The 17,449-nt window shown below is 41.8% G+C and overlaps 1 protein-coding gene across 4 annotated transcripts in view; it reads right to left on the bottom strand.

The window, feature by feature from the left end:
- Window positions 1–17,449, bottom strand: part of OSBPL3 (oxysterol binding protein like 3) — a 297,701-nt gene that overhangs the window by 209,026 nt on the left and 71,226 nt on the right. For 3 of the 4 annotated variants that reach the window (XR_012724374.1, XM_075315350.1, XM_075315352.1), the window contains exon 2: window positions 16,608–16,746. The gene's annotated coding sequence lies outside the window, so the exon portion shown is untranslated. Of the gene's footprint in view, window positions 1–5,683; window positions 5,732–16,607; window positions 16,747–17,449 lie in introns of those variants that run through there. The other variant, XM_075315353.1, reaches the window with a different exon arrangement.

Here is a 17,449-nt window from a genome sequence, read left to right as displayed (position 1 = left end):
CAGACCAGATACATAAGAGAAGAACTATGCAGGCTTATATAACATGGAGCGCCAATGAGCGGCAGGAAGGGCATGTGCGCACTTGTACAAGACAAATGCATTCCTTTCAGCAGACAAAAACTGAATGTTACCCATGGGCATGTTAAAGCAGCAAACTCAATTTAGTAGAAAATATACAAACTCTTGTTTATCAGCGCCCACTTCCCCATCTAAGGCTACTTTCACACATCCGGTTTGAGAACCTATGCAACGGATGTGGCGAAAACACCGCATCCTTTGCATAAGTTTTTACACGCGGCCAGTCCATTTTTTTCCGGTTGCAGCACGCTACTGAGCATGCGCAGTGGAAGAAACCGCATGCGGCGTCCGGATGCGGTTTTTGCCGCATCGCGCTGCATCCGGCGTCCATAGGCATGCATTGAAAAATGCGCCGCGGCACGATGCATTTTTTTTGCCGGAGCAAAAAACATGCCAGGGAACGTTCCATCCGGCCGCCGCATCGGCTAAATCTGCCGCATGCGGCAAAAACCGGACGGAACGCAAGACCATGCGGCGTCAATGCTGGAAAAAACGAAACCGGTGGCAAAAAAACGGTTTCGTTTTTTCAGCAGAGCGCCGGATTGTGCCGCACTGCTACAGCCGGATGTGTGAAAGTAGCCTAAAGCCAAAACATCACCAGAAATTTCAAAGAAGTTTCCACACAGTTAAAGAGGACCAACCACCAGGATTTTCCTATACAAGCTAAAGCCAGTGCTATGCTGGCGCTATCATGCTGATTCTATACATACATTTAGTTGTGAGATTGGCTGTATAGTTTCTGAAATACAGGCAAGTAAAATCTGTGACATGCACTGTTATTTGATTGATAGGTGCAACGGAATATCTAATAGGTGGGCCAGGTTTTGCAAGTTATTCCCGCCCCTGACTGCCTGCCCCTGTCATTACAAGGGGAGGAAAGAGGGAGGACAAACATGGGGTGGGGACAAACAGGAGGGAGGACGGACGGACAGACAGACCGACCGGGGCATTAAACTATCAAAACCCAACCCACCTATTATATATTTTGTTGCACCTATCAATAAAATAACAGTGCATTTCACAAACTTTACTCGCCTATATTTCAGAAAGTATACATCTGATCTCACAAATAAAAAAATATATTTAAAATTAGCATGATAGCACCAGTATAGCACTGCCTTTAGTTTATATAGGAAAACCCTGGTGGTTGGTCCTCTTTAAAGGGAACCTGTCAACGGTTTTTCGGCCTAGAAGCTGTGGCCATCACCAGTGGGCTCTTATATACAGCATTCTAACATGCTGTATACAACAGTCCAGGCCGCTGTGTAGGACATAAAAATCCCTTTATAATACTCACCCAACGGTCACACTGCAGTGGCGCTGGGCCATATGAGCGTCTCTATTGTCCGGTGCCGGCACCGCCTCTTTCGGCCATCTTCGTCCTCCTTCTGTAGCCGGGGTGCATGACGCGTCCTACGTTATCCACACTCGTCAGCATTGAGGTCCTGCGCAGTCGCACTTTGATCTGCCCTAAGCAGGGCAGATCAAACTATTGTAGTGCGCCTGCGCAGGACCAGCGAGTGTGTATGACGTGGGATGTGTCATGCACACAGGCTTCAGAAGGAGGACGAAGATGGCCGAAAGAGGAAACGCTGGACAACGGAGACACCCATATGGCTCAACTCCACCACAGCGCGACTGTTAAAATAAAGTGATTTTTATGTTCTACACAGCGGCCTCTCTTATATACAGCATGTTAGAATGCTGTATATAAAACCCACTGGTGGTGACCGCAGCTTGTAGGCCGAAAAACAAGTGACAGGTAGAGGGAGAAGATAAAAAAAAAGTGTGATCAATATGGCCACCATTATAGCTCGGTCACACTTGCTGTCAGGAATTTTAACAAGCATATATCTGTGTGTGTATATTATATATATACACGCACACACGCGCGCGCACACACACACACACACACACGCACACACGCACATATATACACACACACGCATACATACATTACATATATCTATCATCACAAATACAGATACATACAGTATATATGTACACACATACATACAGGCAGTTGTGGCGGAAAAAAGGCTGCAAAGTTAAAATGCTAAACACAAACAGAAGTGTTACGCCAAATACAATTCTTATAGGGAATCTACCTCCAGGTTTTTATCACCTCATCGGAGAGCTGCATAATTTAGGAAAAGAGAACCTAGCGATGTACGGTATCACTAGAGCCCTTATTAGATGGGCAATAAACGAGAGGAAAATTGCAATATCTCTCAAATCAGAGCGATATTCGCAGTGTGTAGTCGCTGCCAGCGATCAGAATATCATTAGATTCTCGTGAAACCAGATCATTCAACTTGCTTAAAAATTATCGCTTGTCGGCATAAAATGTCGCTGTGTAATAAGTCGCTAATAGGCTGCAATACCTGCTTTTATGAATGATTAGTGACTTTCCACAGACCGCAACAGCGATCTTTCGAGTGAACATTTGCTTGTGTAATGAGCTTGTACGCATGATAACGATGCAATAAATATTCGCTCATCAATTGCCATCGTTACAAAATGTTCCTGTCTAATAGGGTCTTAGGTTTACTGGGTTCAGCAGTTGTGATACAATCTTTTTGCTGCTATAGATGTAGAAAGTTGCCCTCGCCCACACCTCTGATTAGCAGTTTTGTGGGTACACTGAATAGTGACATTAAGCTGCTAATCAGTCCTGGGAGCAAGGTGTGACCAGGAGGCACATGGGCAGCTAGTTCAGCAGTGATAACCTCTTGCTAATAAAACAATGTACAACTACATCGTTGAAAAATAAAAATTAAAGTCATAGCTCCTATAACGTGACAAAAAATATGGTTTCTCATTGAGGCAAAACTGGCCGTGATGCTAAAGGGCCAATCTTGGATCAGTACCAAGTACCAGAAGACAAGAGATCTATAGTTATAATAGCAAACATGTCCGAACAGCGCCAAATACATAGGTTTACACTCTCTGTAGAGCCAGTTGACTCTAGAAATCAGAAACGTTACCATATCTTGAGCCTTTTACACTAATCGCCCTATATTTGTGCCCAGCGAACGGTTGATTGCATCTTCTGTACGGACTTCATGTTTGTTTAAACCGGATCTGCTGCCGATAATAATATAAACTGTATGAGAGGAAGGAGAAAGGCTAGTACAGAAAACCCACATTAATTGAAATGTTTAGATGTCAGTACACGAGCGCCGATCAATTTACCTTATTGTAGATCAATGCTTGTTATGTAATATATCTGGCCACATAAAAGGACTTTACAGAAAAGAGACACAAATACTATACACATCATATTTAACTGTTTTATACTTCAGAAAAAAAATATTGGGTGCCAACTTAAAGGGAATCTGCCACCAGGTTTTTGCTCCGCCATCTGAGAGCAGCATAATGTACAGACAGAGACCCTGATTGTAGCGATGTGCCACTTAATGAGCGGTTTGATTAAATCACTGTTTTCTCTGCTGCAGATCTAGAAGTTATACAGATTTCATGAATATGCTGGACTACCTGCAGCACACCACGTAGTCCTCTAATGATAATCTACTGCTCATTAAACAGTGATTTTATCAAAACTATAATAAGCAGCCCAGTAACACCGCTGGAATCAGGATCTCTGTCCCTACATTATGCTGCTCTCAGATGAGGTGGCAAAAACCTGGTGACAGATTCCCTTAAAAAAGGCTACCCAAGCAGAGGCATTGTACAAATACCAATTGGTATACATTTTATATTATTATTATTAGAGTCTATAAGTGACAAATGCCATTCTGTGCTTATACCGAGGCAAACATTGGATCCTTCAGTCAGAAGTAGAAGTCAAGAGAAATGAACCTGGCTCAACCACTCAATAATTATAGGTGCTCTGGAGAAAAATCATACAATATAGAAAAATATATACTCCGGCACACAGAAGAAAAATGCGAAGAAGAGTCCAATATGATGCTCAAAAAAAGTCTTTATTACAAATGTGTATTTTGTCCAACGTTTCTACCCATTTAGGGTTTTCTTCAAGGACTATGATAGATGCTACTAGAGTACATGAATGAGCACCATAACACGTCTGGTGAATCAAATTTAGATGTCCAAGAGGGTACTAAGAAGACCAATGTGGGGATCAAGGCATCAGTTCATGTAAGCGAAGGGACTTCAGTCGTTCTTCCTGATGCGGCTAACGTGTCAGTTTCTAAAAGTCATGGAAAGACCAATCCTCACGGTAAATCCAATCTGTACCAGGGGTCCAGGACCACGGCTCAGGTCAGGTTAACCAGTGTAGGGAAATAATTCATACATAAATGTAGGAGTGGGTCTCAAATGACTCTAAAGGAGCACGGGGAGATACAAATAGACAAGAAGATGACCTCACCGCTGTATGTGTACCGTACAAATGTTATGTTGTATCGACCACCGGTTTAAAGACGGTGAGTATATGCTCATTAGATGGTAACTTATGTGGAGCAGGTGCGACTACCTCAATTATATAAAAGTTTACAGGACTCATATGTAAATCAACAGACATGGTGAAGTTGCTGACCTGATAATATTTGTATAACGTTCTAAGTATGGGCCGGCCAAAGGCTCTTTATGTGGGGTGGTGACCGCGTGTGAGGGTCTGTCTGTTGATTACATATGAGTCCTGTAAACTTTTATATAATTGAGGTAGTCGCACGCACGTTTCGCAGGGTCAAGCTTTCTCAAGGTGGGGAGCCAGAGTGATAAGCACAGTACTGGCGGTTTCCTTAAAAAGGCCTTCCCAAATTAGATAATGAGAGACCGGTGCATAATGAAACCATTAGCACCGGAAGTGTCGCCGATCAGCTGATCGGAAGAGGAGCGTGGCCGGCAACAAAGTATGGTGTTCAGGGATGTGTATATGTGTGTATTATGTATACATATATATACATACATACACACATATATATATGTGTATATATACACATATATATATATATATATATATATATATATATATATGTGTATATACACACATATATATATATATATATATATATATATACACACATACATATACATATATATATGTATACATACATACACACACACACTATATACAGTGTGTGTAATATTATATATATATATATATATATATATATATATATATATATATATATATATATATATATATATACACATATACATATATATACATATATACACATATATACACATACATATAAATATATATATCTATATCCATCTATCTATATAGATATATATGTAGAAAAAAAAAAAAACACGGATCGCGCGCAGCCATCAGTAATTTAACAGGCAAAAAAGTTGTGGCTACAGAACTGCTTTCCCCAAAGGATCTCTGCAGGATCCATTCCAATGGATGATTACTGGACATCTGAACTCAGCCTCACACTGCCACTTACCGTACCTATAGTAGTTATTGTCTTGGCAAAAAAAAAAAACTAAAAGCAAATCCTAAAAATAAAAAAAAGCAACATTTTGTTTATTGATCTATTGATTACACCTCTAAAAACATAAGAAAACATTAAACCCTCCCCAAAAAACCCTCCCCCCATACATCTAACGTCTGCACAATATTACACAATGACAAGTCCCCAGACAGCGGCGGCTATGACAGACTTACCAAAGATCGCACCAGTGCAATCAGCTCAGTCTCACATCCACGTAAAATCATTTCATACTTAGGGTAAAATACCTCCTGTATATATACATACAACTCCGTGTCTATGGTATCACTAAATAATAAAAAGTATTTCAGCAAGACGCAAGCGTGACCATCCCGAGCCCTGGAAACCAGATGTACAGGTTAGGCCAGACAGGGGTTACTCAGTTTACATGGGTGTGCAAATAGGAAAAAATAGATCTGAATACCAATTGTAAGAGGAGTTAGCTAGCAGATTTTAAAACCTTCATGGTATGTGTGTGCCAATCGCCAAGCCCATTATTTGTCAGATTGGGGGCAGTCTCATAGGCAACTAATGGAGAGAAAGGCCAGCATCCGCACCTCTGCTCCATGCAAGACAGGGCTCTACAAAGCCTGGTTCCTATGTCCTACAGCTCCATTATAGGGAGGACTGAGGGTCCTGGCGGTTGGACCCCCCGCAATCAGCAAAGTATTCCCCAGCCAGGTTCCAGAGCTCCATTTTCCAGATGGCTGGGAGTCCCAGGGGTCGATCCCCCAACAATTAACAAGTCTTTGGGAAAGAGAATTACTTGTTATATAGGGAATAACCCTTGAACTAAACTCTCAAAATGCGTTTACCAGAGAGAAAATGATCAGCGTAAGCTCAGTGCAGACATAGAGACAGAATGGAATCATGGGAGATTTCAGCTCTGACAATGGTCAATCTTGGTATACAGCTCTCTATTATACACACTAACTCGCAGGGTATTCACAGAGAAGCCAAAAGGCAAAATCAACAAATGCTAACCCTATATTTAAAGGGAACCTATCACCAGATTTGGGGCCTATAAGCCGCAGCCACCACCAGTGGGCTCTTGTATACAGCAGTTTAACATGTTGTATTTAAGTGCCCAGACCGCTGTGTATAACGTAAAAATTACTTTATAATACTTACCTAAACGGTCGCTGCGGTGGAATTGGGTCAAATGAGTGTCTTTGTTCTCCGGTACTGGCGCCTGCTCTTTTGGCCATATTTATCATTTTTTTTCTGAGGCCGGGGTGCATGACACGTCCTAAGTCATCCACACTTGCAGGCATTGATTCCCTGCGGAAGTGCACTTTGATCTGCGCCTGCGTGGGACTGACGAGTGTGTATGACATAGGACGCGTCATGCACACAGGCTTCAGAAGGAGAACGAAGATGGCCGAAAGAAGAGGCCCCGCCACTGAAGAAGCCCAAATGACCCAACTCCAGCACAGCGACCGTTTAGGTGAGTATTATAAAGTGTTTTTTACGTTCTACACTGCGGCCTGGGCTCTTATATACACCATGTTAGAATACTGTATATAAGAGCCCAGTGGTGGTGGCCGCAGCTTATAGGCCCCAAATCTGCTGACAGGTTCCCTTTAAGTAAAAACAGTGGAGCTACAACACCGCTGTACATCGGGAACAGTTTCTTCCAATCAAATGACTTAATTCTGCTATGGAATAGGTCATGAATACATGTCCCCGCGCCATTTGAGTATATCTATTACTTAGTTTGGCATTGATTGGTTGGTGACAATGTTTGATGGCAGCCAAAATGTTCCAGATATCATGTGCAATTCTTGTTGTAAGGATACAAGTGTGAACATTACATCTATTGACAGCGTACTGTACACAGTCTGTATCTATGGCTTCTTAGTGTAAAAGACCCCTTTTCACCATATGACAGAAAATCAGAAGCTGCGTGACTCAAAGGTTGATTTCCTGGAACTTTGTTGAACACAACAAATAAAGGTCAAAAACTTCTGAAGATATATCCAAGTATTCAGGTCAGAGAAAATCGGAACCGGTTACAACATAATTACATATTGGCTTCACGAACAAGAGGCGGTTTAAAGAAAAATTTGTATTTTTACTTCTCAATTTGAAATACAGGGTAATATTGTGGTACCTAGTTAGTATTTCAATTGATTTTTCTGGCTATGTCCCAAGAATGACAAAAGTATTTTGGGAGTGATACCTTTATAGGCTAACCAGAAAAATTATATTAGCAAGCTTTCAGAGCACAAAGGCTCCTTCTTCAGGCAAAATACAAATGAATTACTTCTCAATTAAAAAGTCTCATAAGTGAGAACCTGACAATGCTGGAGTTCAGATCCATCTACACTGAACTTATGCTAAACATGGCTAGAAGGCAAAAGGAAACAAAAGTGGTGGTGCAGGATATGTGGTGATGTCACAACTATGTGACCATAAAGGGTGGAGGCTCAGCAGAGGAGAAGTGGTGGTGCAGGACGTCACAACAATGTGACCATGAAGGGTCAAGCTCAGCAGAGAAGTGGTAGTGCAGGACGTGTGGTGATGTAACCATAAAAGATGGAGCTCAGCAGAGGAGAAGTGGTGGTGCAGGACGTGTGGTGATGTCCCAACCATCTAACCACAAAGGGTGGAGCTCAGCAGAGAAGTGATGGTGCAGGACATGTGGTGATGTAACCATAAAGGGTGGAGCTCAGCAGAAGAGAAGTGATGGTGCAGGAAGTGTGGTGATGTCACAACTAGGTGACCATAAAGGGTGGAGCTCAGCAGAGAAGTGATGGTGCAGGACGTGTGGTGATGTAACCATAAAGGGTGGAGCTCAGCAGAGGAGAAGTGGTGGTGCAGGACGTGTGGTGATATCCCAACCATCTAACCACAAAGGGTGGAGCTCAGCAGAGAAGTGATGGTGCAGGACGTGTGGTGATGTAACCATAAAGGGTGGAGCTCAGCAGAGGAGAAGTGATGGTGCAGGAAGTGTGGTGATGTCACAACCATGTGACCATAATGTGTGGAGTTCAGCAGAAGAGAAGTGTTTGTGGGGCGTGACTAAGTTCAAAATAGAATCGTGCCTGAACTTGAGTGACAGTGACTGAACCCAGCAAAAGCTCCACCCGATTATGACTATCATTCTCCTAAGCATATAAAGTATTTTTTGTTAAGATAAATACATAATTTTTTTTTGTTTTTAAATCCATCTTAATGATACTTATTGCATCATTGAATACACATTGGGGCGGTTTAATATAAAAAAAATATCATGACATGTTCCCTTTAAATGAGAAACATAAGAAGTTGTTGCAGCAAATATAATGTTGCATAGTAATGGAAATGTACCAACTGAGTGAGAATTGGTTCACTGCGTGCTCCCAAAAAAAGTGACACCGGGTGTAACCTAATCCATTACATACCGCAGGCGTTCATGCCTGAGTGGCCAATTGTAATTATAGGAAGAGCCTAATATTTTAATGAAGATTTCAACAGCAATTTAATCTTTACTTAATGCATAGTTGTATTCTAAATATATGTTTATTTCATAGCTAATTACCCATTTCATAACGTATTATACTAATTTACGGAAAATATATTTTTCCTGTGAGGAAAAAATAACATCCAAATTCTTACCATATATACGGTATCTTCTATAATCATGTACTGTACAGAGAGAAATAACTCCTAATATTAGTAGCTCATGACATGGCAGATATAGTATATCGTGCTGTATATGGCTTCTGCCCAATGGAATAGAGCTCCAAAACAGACAACAAAAAAGGGCCTGATTCATTACTGCAGAAGCATCTTTTTTGTCTAGTTTTTGGCGTTTGTGTATTTTTCATTTGTGACTCTGCTCATCTTACATGTTTTTTTTAGGTTTGCCAATGTAGGCATGATTTTGTTCTCTAGATGTTTTCAACCGATTCATCAATTGTGACTTAATAGGTTTAAAAACGTGGCGCAAATGTACTCCTGTCTCCCCTTTCAGAGTGACTTTAAATTTGGGCACAAATTTTGAGAAACTTTAGTGGAACGTGTGGTTTTAGGGGACGAAAAAGCCAAAAAAAAGCTAAATTCACAAGTCGCGTGTGACAAGTTTGATGAATTTGGTGGGGAAAAAAATGAGTACCACAAGAGAAAAAAAAAAAAATAGGAGGGACTTAAAAACAAAAAAAAAAAAAAAAAAAAAAAAAAGGAAATGATGAATCAAGCCCCAAGTGTGAACAGACCTTCATTTATTGCAGACATTAGCTTGGATGCCACTAGAAGAGAGAAAATATAAAGACTTTTTTTTTACGCTCCAGATTTTAGGTAATAAAAAAAGGAAAGTGGATATCTGAGTTTTAAAGAGGTGGTCCACTATTAAGACATCTTCTGATTCCACGTTTCCCCAGGTAAAATTAAATTAAAAAAAAAGCGCCTATACTCGCCTCTAGAGACTAGCGAACCTGAGGGTCGATTTTTGAACCGAACACCAACTTAAAAAAAAAAAAATCAGGGTTCAGATGCTTTACATGATGCGAACAAAACTCGCGCAAGCAACGCTTGGTGCTCAGCCCTGTGCGAGCCGTTTGCAGTGTGTGAACAGTGCACACTGGGGGTAACATCAGCACGATTAGATGTAGCTTGCAACCCAAAATTTCTTTTGAAAAGCCCGTCCTTCTCCCCAGTAAGCGATCTGCTTATGGCTGGCTGTATGTCGGCGAAGACTGTCAGTGGCTTGCTCCGCTGTTCGGGTCAAGCTCGAACCAGTGGAGGCTCAGCTCGTTTGCTGCCGGCAAACTGAACTTCCACAGAGCTGCTCATCTCTACTCGCCTCCGTGGCTGGCGCGCTTCTGTCTTCCCACCGTCGATCAAATGGGTTAATCAACAGGAAGTGAACGCTGTGTCTGCCACTCACTTCCTGTTGATGGCTCCTGTGTCTGAAGGTGGAGAGAGAGAAGGTGATGTTGATTGAATGCGGGACTCACATGACATCACAACATCACGTGAGCACCGGCACCGCTCGAACCACGCTGGCTGCAGTGGTAAGTATAGGTCTTTAATTTTACTTGGGTGAAACATGTGGAATCAAAGTAGTGGACAACCCCTTTTTTTTGTCTCCACTAGAGATAGCTTCACACTATTGGGGATGTAGAGTGGAGTTGTGAGAATGTTCCTTTAAGGAAGCCTATTACCACACTGGGATTCTGCACTGGAAACATGCATGTAATCTGCATAGGTTATCCCAGTGTCAATTCTGCTGCAGCTTATCAAATTTTAAGTGAAAATCTTAGAAACGATGCGATTCATTAGCTGGTGAGATAAAAAGCTTTTCATGCTCTAATTAGCTCTTTGCCTGCAGATTCTTGCTCTGAACAGTGGCAGCGGCCCGTGTAGCACACTGCAATCAGCACATCCGCCACCTCCTGTCCCCAGACGAGCGCTTCTATTCAAGAAAGTCTTCAAGCACTGGATAACTCAGCTGCAAAATTTATGAATTAGACTGTTTTGCAATGAAATCTACTTCCTCCTTATAAAGAAAGCTCCCCTACAAGAAAGGCTTGTTACTCAGCTGCAGGTAAGGCTACTTTCACATTTCCGTCAATTTCCCTCAGTCACAATCCGTCGCTTTGAGAAAAAACTGGATTCCGTTTTTTCCCATAGACTTGTATTAATGACAAATTGTGACTGATGGCCTTGCGCTGCATCCGTCGTGCGACTGATCAGTCGTGGAATGACTGACCTTCAGGCAGAAGCAACGCACAATGCAACATTTTTCCAAGCATCGAAACGACGCACTGCGCAGGATTCCGTTACAATCCGTCAAGAGGTATAATGGTTGTCTATGGTGCAGTATTCTGCTGTAATCCGTCACACAACAGAATCCATTGCTGGATTCTGTCATTTTCTACTGAGCATGCCCAGTATGTACACTTTCACATTGCAAGGCTCCAAAGCTAGTACAACGGATCCATTTTTTTACAGGGATCCATTGCATCAGTCACAAAATGGATTGTGACGGATGGGAAAAAAACTGATGTGTGAAAGTAGCATAAGCCAACCTCGATGTCTTGAGTGATGGATGTATGGCCACAACCAGGCCTACTATTGGGCCACTTCCACACATCGCTGACCTACAGTGCGAGTACAGACTGACCACCGGTATCCAGACCCCAAACAAACAGACTCATGGACATATATGTAGCTGTCAAGTCCAGAACAAGTGACTCGTAGACAGTCTGCCCTGAAGCTCGAAAAACAAGCGTGAGACCGGCCATACAGTGCGTAAGAAAAGAAATCGCTCCACTACAAAGTGATCAATAGGATTATGTTGCTTTTTAGATGAGAAAGCTTGACCTATCAGAACGCTATTCCCTGAGGGAACATAGAAACGCAAACTCCTTTCTTGGAAGATCCAAATTCTTAGCAGTAAGTGGGCGATCCAATATTTATGCACGGTTAATGCACCACTTAGCGGAAAATCCTTCAAGACAGTAATTTTGAATTTGATGAGATAAACTATAGACAACAGTAAAAAGCATATACTCTATATAAAGCGGAATTAAATTAACCACAGGAAGAGCGTCTCACATTAAAGATCACTATATTTAGCCACAATGTAATATGTTATGTGCGGATTAAATATTACATTACACTCACTATTTAACTCACAGTATCCAGTACTGAACACACAGGGTACATACAACGGGGAAATTCAACAGAGAGGTTATTCCCCTCAAAAATCAGGTTTTCTTATCCACAGGATAAGGCTGGGAAAAATTTACTCTGGCCCCAGGACACATTCTCGGGGACTGCATTTCTAGGGCTGCCGACGCTTTAATTCCACCTTACATTGAATGCACACAGAGGATAACTTCTTTTTGGTTGGGGTCAGAGCGGTCTGCACTCCTGTCCCATTCTTTTTAATGAACTCAGCCGTTGCATTGTCACCTATATGAAGGATGCAGCAGTCTATATATCTCTGTGATGTACAGTATATACACTAGTCCCAGGGTCTCTTATGTGATTAACATTTGCACCAGTCCCAGTGTCTCCTGTGTGATGTATATGCATAAGTTCCAGTGTCTCCTTTGTAATATATATACACTAGTCCAAATGTGTCTCCCATGTGATGTAATCAGTAGCCTGTGTCTCCAATCTGAAGTATGTACACCAGTCCCAGTGTCTCCAATGTGATAATAAATATACATACCAGTCTCAGTGTCTCCTATGTGAAATCTACACACCAGTCCCAGTGTGTAATGTATATACACCAGTGCCAGGGTCTCCTATGTGATATAAATATACACGCACCAGTCCCAGTATCTCCTATGTGATGTATATACACCTATCCCAGTGTCTTCTATCTGATATATACATCAGCCACAGTGTCTCCTTTGTGATGTACACTGATAAGCAAAAGAGTAACAATATTTTGAAGTTTTGGCTTTCAGGCTCCATAGCTCACCATCCACTACAGCTTTGAGTGTGAGATTACCTTCATTTTATACACAATCATCTTAGCCATCTCATACATAAATTTGACTCGCAACTTTTTAGCATATGATTAGCTATGCAGATACTTGTCATGTCACTCCATGGTTACTGTTTAGCTCCTATAAATTGAAATGTTATTTTTTATTATTTTATTAGTATTTTGTACATCCACCTTTGGCTTTCAACACTGCCTGAATCATTTTGGGCAGTCTCTCAATGAGAATCAAGCATGTCTCAACCGAAATCCTATCCCTGGTCTTTTCTACATATCCCCAATGTTGGTGCACACTGGTTGACTCACTTGGGTATGTATACAGTTCTTTCTTCAACTTTACTCACAAGTGTTCAATTGGATTGAAATCTGGAGACTGTGGGGTCCAATCCAGTACTTCTACTTCATTGTCTTGCAACTATTTATTTGCCAACCTCGATGTATGCTTCGGGTCATTGTCCTGCTGGAAAACTATGCTTCACCCTCTGGGAGAAGCAGGGCGGAACGTGCATCGGGGTGGAGGGACATTCTGCCTGCAATCCCTAAATCAGTGTGTGACTGCAAGCTAATTATTATATAGCATAACATTTGATATACTAGCTTTTCTTTACCCAAAAATTAGATCTGTCAGTTATAGCCAGCTTATTTAAATCTGCTGTGTGGCACCTTATTGAGCTTTAGGCCCCATGCGCACACTGCAGTTTTTAATGCATTTTGTGGTGACCTTTTAGTCATGACAAATTGCAGGCTTTTCCTTCCCCAGCAAAGTCTATAAGATGGTATACATTTTCAATACTGGTTTCTGCACATAGGAGTTTACTAACTCTGGTTTGTCAGGCTAGTTATGATCACTCATAGGAGTGTGTTCCCTGTTTAATATATTTAAAAACATTTTTATTGATGCATTAAATTTCCAATTGCCAGGGTGAGGGTAAGCGATTCCTCTCCCTGCCTCCTGAATGCTGCACTCGCATTGATTGCAGTATTCAGGGGGTTAAACTGCCGGGAGCGGCGTGGGCATCACTCCGGGCAGTGAGAGCTGGGACCCAGCTGTAATATCAGCTGGAGACCCAGCAGCGATCGTGGGGTTATAGCGCCTGAGCCCCCGCGATCACCACAAAAAAAAACGCATGTGAAAACGTGATAAAAAAAATGAATGTTTTTCTGCTGTGTTTTTTCCTGCCAAAACATGCAGTTTTGTGAGAAAATCTGCTCACAAATCTGCTACATGTGCACATACCCTCAATATCTATGTGGTGTCCAGCAGGAAGTAGGGGTCTAATATTTCACCTAATGGTCATTGTGAAAATTACTAGACTTGCTTTTTAATAAACTTATGAAAAATAAAATGAAAAAAAAAACAAAACTATAAAACACATTTAAAATAAAAACTTGATCTAAACAATCACCATTTACACATGACACATTCCCTTTAAGGTAGAATTGTTCTATCAACAGTAACTTCAATTTATTTGAGGGTTCATCAACCACAATCCGCATAAAGAAATATTCAGACATTAATTTAATCATGTTAATGACAACCTTGAAAAATGATAATCACTTCATTGAGGGAGGATCGCAACAATGAAGAGTCATACGAGTTAGGCTACTTTCACACATCCGGTTTGAGCCGTGCAGCTCAATCCGGCTGTGAAACCTATGCAACGGATGCAGCGAAAACACCGCATCCTTTGCATAAGTTTTTACATGCGGCCGGTCCGTTTTTTTCCGGTTGCGGCACGCTGCTGAGCATGCGCAGTGGAAGAAACCGCATGCGGCGGCCGGATGCGGTTTTTTCCGCATCAAGCCGCATCCGGTGTCCATAGGCATGCATTAAAAAATGCGCCACAGCGGCCGGATGCGGCGTGATGCGGGGTTTTTTTTGCCGGCGCAAAAATCGTTGCAGGCAACGTTCCATCCGGCCGCGGCATCGGCTAAATCTGCCGCATGCGGCAAAAACCGGACCGAACGCAAGCCCATGCGGCACAATACGGCACTAATGTAAGTCTATGCAAAAAAAAACGCAACCGGCGGCAAAAAAAACGGTTGCGGTTTTTCTGCAGAGCGCCGTATTGTGCCGCAGAGCAAAAACCGGATGTGTGAAAGTAGCCTTAGCAACCAGAGGTCAGCAATCAAATAAACACAATAAGGTAAATACAATGGATAGAAAAATCTATCCGTTTTTGTCATCAAAAAAAAAAAAAATCATACCGAGAAAAATAATTCCAGAACTTTTCCCCCTTTAATGTCCCCCATAATCTGTATAAATCCATTTAGAAACAAACAAATCATTTTGGAGGAGGAAAACAAAGAAAACAAAAATAAATGTGGTTGCATAAGTGTGAACACCTTCTTATAATAGGGGATGTACATGTGTTCAGAATTAGCTAGTAACATGTAAACTCATGATAAATAGTAAGTAGTCAGTACACAGCTGCCATCATTTACAGCGATTCGGATTAATCCTATATTAAGTAGCTGCTATAGGTGGATTTTTCTGACATTTTCATAGCTGCATATTACAGCATAAGGCCTGGTCTGAAAACAGCTTACAACACAGCAAAGGGATCTCATTGTTGAAAGTTATGAGTCAGGGGAAGGGAACAAAAAAAAATTCAAAAATCATTAGGTATACCATGGAGCTCATCAAGCGGCGACTTAAAAATTCACAGAACATTTTCTAGAACTGAATGACCATTAAAAATTGATGAACATAAAATAGAAGATTGCTCTTACTAGGCTGCCAAGAGATCGATAGCAACATTAATAGAGCTGATGGAATTTCTGACATGTGAAATTGGAGTTGTGTACTGCATGTGACAATCTCATGTATTCTTCATGCATTTGGCCTGTGGAGTAGGACGGCAAAACTGAAGCTTTTTCTTACAAAGAGTAACATCCAAGCCCGGCTAGGTTTTTCCAAAATGTCCATTACATTGATGGGCTATCCTTAGGATAGGTCATCAATGTTTGATCGGCCGGGATCCGACACCCCGCACCCTCGATTATCAGCTGTTCTTAGTCCCGGCGGTGGCAGACTGAAATGCTCTGTTCCGGAGCTGCCACATCTTCTGATAGCGCTCACATACTGCACATCCGCCGCATATTGATTTGCATGGCAGGCGCATGTGCAGTATCCAGCCACACTATCTACTGACGGAGCAGCTCCGGAACGGAGCATTTCCGGCCACCTGCTACCACCGTCAGCACCGGGAACAGCTGATCGGTGGGGGTGCCAGGTGTTGAACTCCAGCCGATCAGACATTGATGACCTATCCTAAGTGTTCCAGCACTGTACAATGTATACATATGCCCTCCCCAGGAGCCACAATCAGCTGGGGGGTCCTGGGTACAACACCTCCATAGATATGACATTAAAGGCTTATCCTGAGGACTTTAACAATCCATTTAAGCATACCTTAGTAGCATGAACTAAGATTACATTCTTTGGAAACGGAAATGTCGAGCCTACTGTGCACAACGACATTAGTGTATGTAGTTGGTTCATGGCCTTGAGGTTAGAACATGCACATGCCCATCCATAAAACCCTTGTCCTAAATGTTCAAAAGTTGCTAATGACTAAGTAACAAGTGTGTTGAAGCGGTTTATTAACCATGGAATCTGTTGGATTATAAAAGACATTTGCAATGTAACTTACCAGGAAAAGACGAGCAGCTTTCCTCCACCAGTATCACAACAACGTTGTCACCAGTTACTCAATTACATCCAGTAGAGCAGCAATCCTCACGTGACCTCCCCGTCCTGTTGCACGATGGGGATGACGCCTTTAATTAATCCTGCATTAACAAAAGGGACAGTTTCACTATGGACTCAACAAGGACAAGTTGTAACACATACGGTACAAGTTTACTGAGACGTAGTATGCTGCTTTTAGTTAGTTTTTTTCCGGTAAATGATGAACACTATGATAGAAACCCAATGGCTGCCGTTACAGCTAATGGGATCTTTTAAGCATGGTTTGTGTGCCTCATTTGACATATTCATTCCCTGCATTAATCCATTTCTCCATTACCATGTCAGAATAGGAAAACGGAATTCCTAATACTTAGGAAATGAAAATTACTATATTGTGGATATCAATCTCTATACACCTTTTCCTATTTATTTCCCTTTACCCCTGAAAGTGCACAAAAGACAACAGGAAAAATGAATTCAAATTTCAAGCAACATCTTAGAATTTGTGTCAAGGTTATAGCTCTTATGAAATTAATCTTTGCCCCTCAGAACCTTACCCAGACTGACCTACAAATCATACGTGATAAAACCTTTCTGCTGAGCCATGCATATCTCCGAAATACAGGGCACAGACTGCACCACTTCTGCATTGTCATGTACGCAAGACAAGCCCGAGGGATCGATAAATCAGGGTGATAAATCTTACACATGTCCTGAATAAAATTCCACGTAGAGTAAAGCATCTCGGCAATTCCGAAAAGAGCAAGCTGTGTACTGTAGTATAAAATATGAATATTCCATGAT

The sequence above is a fragment of the Anomaloglossus baeobatrachus genome, chromosome 6 (assembly GCF_048569485.1).
Source record: "Anomaloglossus baeobatrachus isolate aAnoBae1 chromosome 6, aAnoBae1.hap1, whole genome shotgun sequence".
NCBI classification, from domain to species: domain Eukaryota; kingdom Metazoa; phylum Chordata; class Amphibia; order Anura; family Aromobatidae; genus Anomaloglossus; species Anomaloglossus baeobatrachus.
Note: the sequence above shows the minus strand (reverse complement) of the source record. Positions and strands in the feature narration are given on the sequence as shown.